The sequence below is a fragment of the Nansenia antarctica genome (assembly GCF_963989245.1).
Source record: "Nansenia antarctica genome assembly, chromosome: 9".
Taxonomy (NCBI): Eukaryota; Metazoa; Chordata; class Actinopteri; order Argentiniformes; family Microstomatidae; genus Nansenia; species Nansenia antarctica.
Genome location: NC_137679.1, coordinates 40,904,069 through 40,910,801, shown reverse-complemented (window position 1 = coordinate 40,910,801; position 6,733 = coordinate 40,904,069).

The window sequence follows — 6,733 nt, the reverse complement described above, 5'->3', positions numbered from 1 at the left end:
TCACAGAGCAGGGCTCTGGACTGGGGATGTTCCTTTCAGCTGGTGAAAGCGGGAACACATGACGGCCAACCAATCACAATGTTCTGACTTTTATTCTGAAAATCAATGACTCTCGCTAGTCAAGCCAAAGTATTAGCTAGGTAGTAGTGGGGATTACTCACCGAATCCATTGCATTGCAATGTTTTGGCTTGACTAGCGAGTGTGTCATTGATTTCCAACAACGTTGACATTTATTAACATTTTTCAGAATAAAAGTCTGAACATTTGGTCGGTTCCCGCTTTCACCAGCTGCTGTCATATACTGTATGTATCGTCTTCGTATCGTGTTACGACATTTTGTACAATGTTAAGTTGTTGTTGTTGTTTTTTGGGGGGGGGGATTTTTGTACAATGCTAAGTTATATCTGTTCCAGGATGAATAAATATTTCTTACACAGTTATTGCATGTGTGAAATGTACTCTCTGTACCCTATATGACTGACGTGAAAATAAATATAAGTTATTGTAATATTCTAACTGTGTGTGTGACATTTCTTAACATCCGTTAGCTACAGCTTATCCTTATTTCTTCTCCATGTCAGACTTATGTCTGTCTGTCCGTGATCTGTCTTGTTTTAGTATTGCTAGTAGTATTGTAGTATTAGTAGTAGTATTGTAGTATTAGTAGTAGTATTGTAGTATTAGTAATGTAGTATTAGTAGTAGTATTGTAGTATTAGTAGTAGTATTGTAGTATTAGTAGTAGTATTGCTACAGGCTACTCAAAGTAAGGAGACTAGTAGTGCTCATGTTTTTTTTTAACAATGTTCTCAATGCGTAACTGTATTTCTCTTTTAGTCTGTACCATCTGTAATAATAACAATAACAATAATTATTTGTATAGTACTTTCTTTCTTGCAAACGTTGCAGCTCAAAGTGCTCCAATCGTTATACAATCATAATTTAATTATTTAGTCATTTAAAGGCAATAATAAAAAGAGAGGGTTTTAGTCTTGACATATTTGCTGAGGTTGCATCCCTAATGTAAACTGGCAGTGCATTCCACAATTCGGGGGCATAAAATGAGAATGCAGCCTCACCAAATCTCTTCTTTTGTTGTATTGTACTGTCGTGTCCACTCTATTTATACCCTATTTATTCATTATCTATTATGTGTCTTTCTCCCCCCCCCCCCGCCCCCCATACTCTTTTAAATCTTGCTGCTGTGAGAAAGTAATTTCGCCTCGGAGATAAATAAAACAACTTGTTCGACACTGTAGTAGCGCCTGTTGGCCAGCAGAGGGCAACGCAGCGCAGAGCAGAGCGCGTCTCGTCGACGCAGGGCAATACAGCGGAGATTATGACCCCCATATAATAACCACAACCGGCAATCTGCTCGCTGATCATCTCCTCACCAGAGATTTATATAGCTGCATCACATCCCCCTGAGCAAGCACTCCCATAAACTACCGTTTACACTTTTACTGCATCTCTGTATTAAACCCCATGAGTACGGCCCTCACTCTCACACATAAACACAGACACACACAGGCACACACACACACACACAGGCACACACACAGACACACACACACACAGACATTCACGCTTGCACACATACACACACACACACAGACACACACAAACACAGACGCACACACACACACAGACACACATTCACAGACACACAGACACACGCACACGCACACACACACACACACACACACACACACACAGTAAAACCCGCTGCTCAGCGTGTGGCTACCATATGCAGCTTTCATCTCTGTCCTGCGTCCATGTGGGTTCTCCAGAGAGAGAGGGTGGGAGGATGGGGTGGTGTGTGTGTGTGTGTGTGTGCGTCTGTGTTTGTGTGTGTGTGTGGTGCGTGGATGCCTGTGTGTGTGAGTGTGTGTGTGTGCTGCACAGAAGCTCCTGTGGGGATGTCAGCTGTCTGGTGGGTCTGCAGAGTCAGTCAGGATGGAGCTGTTGTGTGTGTCTGTGTGTGTGTGTGTGTGTGTGTGTGTGTGTGTGTGTGTGTGTGTGTGTGTGTGGAGCTGTTGTTGTTGTGACACAGATGGGAACCGTTAGCCCCGACTCTCTCTTTCTCTACCGCCCTCTCACACACACACACGCACGCGCGCGCACACACACACACACACACACACACACACACACACACACACACACCTCGGGTCTCTCTCTCTCTATATATATATATATATATATATATATCACCCTCACACACACACTCACCCCAGGTCTCTCTCTCTCTATATATCGCCCTCTCACACACACACACACACACACACACACACACACACACACACACACACACACACACACACCCCAGGTCTCTCTCACACACACCCCTAGTATCTCTCTCTGTCTCTCTCACACACACCCCTGGTATCTCTCTCTGTCTCTCTCACACACACCCCTAGTATCTCTCTCTGTCTCTCTGGTCTCTCTGTGTCACACACACCTCGGGTGCTGTTGTGCTGATTCAAGCGGTAGCCAGAAAAACATCGAAAAGTGCAAAAACAGGTAATCAATGTCTCAGCCTCATCAGCAGTGTGCGTGTGTGTGTGTGTGTGTTTGTATATGTACCTGTGTGTGTGTGTGTGTGTGTGTGTGTATACATATCTGTGTGTGTGTGTGTCAGCCAGTCTCCCAGCAGGTCCCTATAGGGGACAACGGATGTGACTCACTCCAACACCGTGCTGAGAACAATCTGCATAGATTAACCCTTTACCTCCACACCCACCTGCATAGATTAACCCTTTACCTCCACACCCACCTGCATAGATTAACCCTTTACCTCCACACCCACCTGCATAGATTAACCCTTTACCTCCACACCCACCTGCATAGATTAACCCTTTACCTCCACACCTACCTGCATAGATTAACCCTTTACCTCCACACCCACCTGCATAGATTAACCCTTTACCTCCACACCCACCTGCATAGATTAACCCTTTACCTCCACACCCACCTGCATAGATTAACCCTTTACCTCCACACCCACCTGCATAGATTAACCCTTTACCTCCACACCCACCTGCATAGATTAACCCTTTACCTCCACACCTACCTGCATAGATTAACCCTTTACCTCCACACCCACCTGCATAGATTAACCCTTTACCTCCACACCCACCTGCATAGATTAACCCTTTACCTCCACACCTACCTGCATAGATTAACCCTTTACCTCCACACCCATCTGCATGGATTAACCCTTTACCTCCACACCCACCTGCATAGATTAACCCTTTACCTCCACACCCACCTGCATAGATTAACCCTTTACCTCCACACCCATCTGCATGGATTAACCCTTTACCTCCACACCCACCTGCATAGATTAACCCTTTACCTCCACACCCACCTGCATAGATTAACCCTTTACCTCCACACCCACCTGCATAGATTAACCCTTTACCTCCACACCCACCTGCATAGATTAACCCTTTACCTCCACACCCACCTGCATAGATTAACCCTTTACCTCCACACCCACCTGCATGGATTAACCCTTTACCTCCACACCCACCTGCATAGATTAACCCTTTACCTCCACACCCACCTGCATAGATTAACCCTTTACCTCCACACCCATCTGCATGGATTAACCCTTTACCTCCACACCCACCTGCATAGATTAACCCTTTACCTCCACACCCACCTGCATAGATTAACCCTTTACCTCCACACCCATCTGCATGGATTAACACTAGAGCGGTGCCATGAGGAGTCATTGGACCCCTGTGAGTAAAGAAAAATGTTATATCTTTGCACTCGATCAAATTTCAAGACCCTCCTTTCATGTGGTTCTACCACCAGGTATCCTTACGTTTTCAAAATCACATCAGGATAAGCTAGTATAAAGCTATTTTGCAATTTTTCTCTGTAGGAAGCAGGCTAATTTACGAGCGGCCAACTAGTGGTCGTGTGTAAATAGCAGCTTCCCATTATAAAGAGGGGGTCATTTGGTCAGGTCTTTTACTAGGTAAAAAAGGCACGGCTGTTCTAGTGTTAACCCTTTACATCCACAACCACCTGCATAGATTAACCCTTTACATCCCCAACAACCGGCATGGATAAAGTCTTTACACCCACAACCATCTGCATGGATTAACCCTTTACATCCAGAGAGGAGCAACAGTCACATGATTCCTTATGACCCCGTCCTCCCATATACTGGAGCCATAGAGTCAAAGGCTGCCTTTGTTGACCTGTCTGTCTGTCTGTCAATCTATCTATAGTATACATCTATCTATCCATCTATCTATCTATCCGTCCATCTATCTATCTATCTATCTATGTATGTATGTATGTATGTATGTATCTATCTATCTACTGTATATTCCATTCCAGGCCTTACAACCAGCCCGTCCTCCAATTTCTACCTCCCCCAGCCTCCCTGTATATCATGTACGTCTGTACCATCCTTTGAGGATTAGCTGGTGAAACAAAAAAACTGAGAACAGAGATACCCATTTCCTCTCTCTCTCTCCCTCCCTGTCCCCCTCTCTTTCTCTCTCTCTCTCTGGGAACAATACTGTTCTTAATAGTTCTAGGAGAGTCCGGCCATGGGAAAGAACATTTGACTAACATATAATGACAGAAAATCCCAAGTGCTGCCCTGCTTCTCTCTCAGTGTGCGTGTCCCTCTGTCTCTCTCTCAGAGGTTGATTACGGGACCTAGTGTTCCCTAGGGGGACGCTGTTTATGTGTTTTGTTGATTTAATCTAGTTTCTTCCTCAGAAGTGCTGCTCATCGCCCAAAGCAGGGTCAGTAGTCGGAGCAGGGTCAGTAGTAGTCAGTGGTTGATTGTGTCATAAGGGACGCATTGGCCATAATGTCAGAATTCATTGACGCACATTCTACATGAGATATCACATTTTAACTATGTGTGTGAGTCTGTAGTATGTCGTGTGTGTGTGTGTGTGTGTGTGTGAATTCATTGACGCACATTCTACATGAGATATCACATTTTAACTTTAACATTTTTCCCACATTGAAGGCCTGTACAGTTTCTCTACTGTACAAAAAGAGCTTTGTGACTGCCGGTGGCCCCTGGCCCAAGCATAGATCACCCTCTCCTGCTGTGACTGGTGGATAGACGATTCACTTACTGTAAACAAATGTACTTGTTGTGAGTTGCTTTGGATAAAGGCATCTGCTAAATGTCTAGTAAGTAAGTAATGTTTATAGCACGTTTTACAACGACAAAAACAGCCGCCCAAAGTGCTTAACAGAAAACACTAGTGAAAGAGAAACAACAGATAAAAATACACTAAAAACAGGGCAGTAAATGCAGAAATGTGCAGAAATAAAAGTACAAAATCTAGACGGTGCTGCTCTGAACAGCCGTTCTCCATCAGATAAACACATCCTGGACTTTTGAACTGCTGTCCAATCACAAATGGCGCATCTCACGACACGCCCAATGGGAATGCTTTGATGTGCTGCTCAGAGTTATGGGGTCTGATGAGGGTCAATCCCTACAGCACCAGATAACGATTTAGAAATGGTCCTCCCTAGATCACCAGATAACGATTTAGAAATGGTCCTCCCTATATCACCAGATAACGATTTAGAAATGGTCCTCCCTATATCACCAGATAACGATTTAGAAATGGTCCTCCCTATATCACCAGATAATGATTTAGAAATGGTCCTCCCTATATCACCAGATAACGATTGAGAAATGATTCTCTCTAGATCACCAGATAACGATTTAGAAATGGTCCTCCCTATATCACCAGATAACGATTTAGAAATGATTCTCTCTATATCACCAGATAACGATTTAGAAATGGTCCTGAGTATTTTTTTATTTGTATATGTCATTTCACTTGCTTGGTCTTTAGCTTTTTTGCTCTATTTCGTATTATGTGTGTTGCCTTTGTCACCCTTAAACCTAGGCAGGTGAAGGTGAGACTTGCTGTCTTCATGGGTGTGGTCCTCTGTGGCTCAGCTTCGTAGAGCATAGCGCTAACACAGCTTAGGTTGTGGGTTCGATTCCTGCTGGGACCTTATATACGTAAAATAAGTTAATCTAAGTAAGATGGAATATCTTAAATCAAGTCAATATATACTTGTTTTTTGTCTGACTGTACTACTTTTAAGATAACTCATACTTGGCAAGTGAAATTTATCTCCTCTTTTGGCAGATCATTTTACTTATTTTAAGTAATATTTCCAAAATGTTTTGCTTTTTTCTTGTTTTGAGAGCTGACTTTTTGCAGTGTGAAACATGTATGCAATGTAAGTCGCTTTGGATAAAAGCATCAGCTAAATGGTGTATATACCCATATATTATGGGTGTCAAAATCACTTAATCTGGCAAGTTGTCGAATTTCAGGGTGTTGCAATTATCACCTCTCTGTGTCCACGTTCCTGCCATCACCACCCAGAACACTGTTACCTAACATCAGCATCACCGCCACTGAGAGACACGGAGGAGAGGGGGTAGAGAGGAGAGAGAAGAGGAGGAGAGAGACACAGAAGAGAGGGGGTAGAGAGGAGAGAGAAGAGGAGGAGGAGAGAGACACAGAAGAGAGGGGGTAGAGAGGAGAGAGAAGAGGAGGAGAGAGACACAGAAGAGAGGGGGTAGAGAGGAGAGAGAAGAGGAGGAGGAGAGAGACACAGAAGAGAGGGGGTAGAGAGGAGAGAGAAGAGGAGGAGGAGAGAGACACAGAAGAGAGGGGTAGAGAGGAGAGAGAAGAGGAGGAGGAGGAGGGAG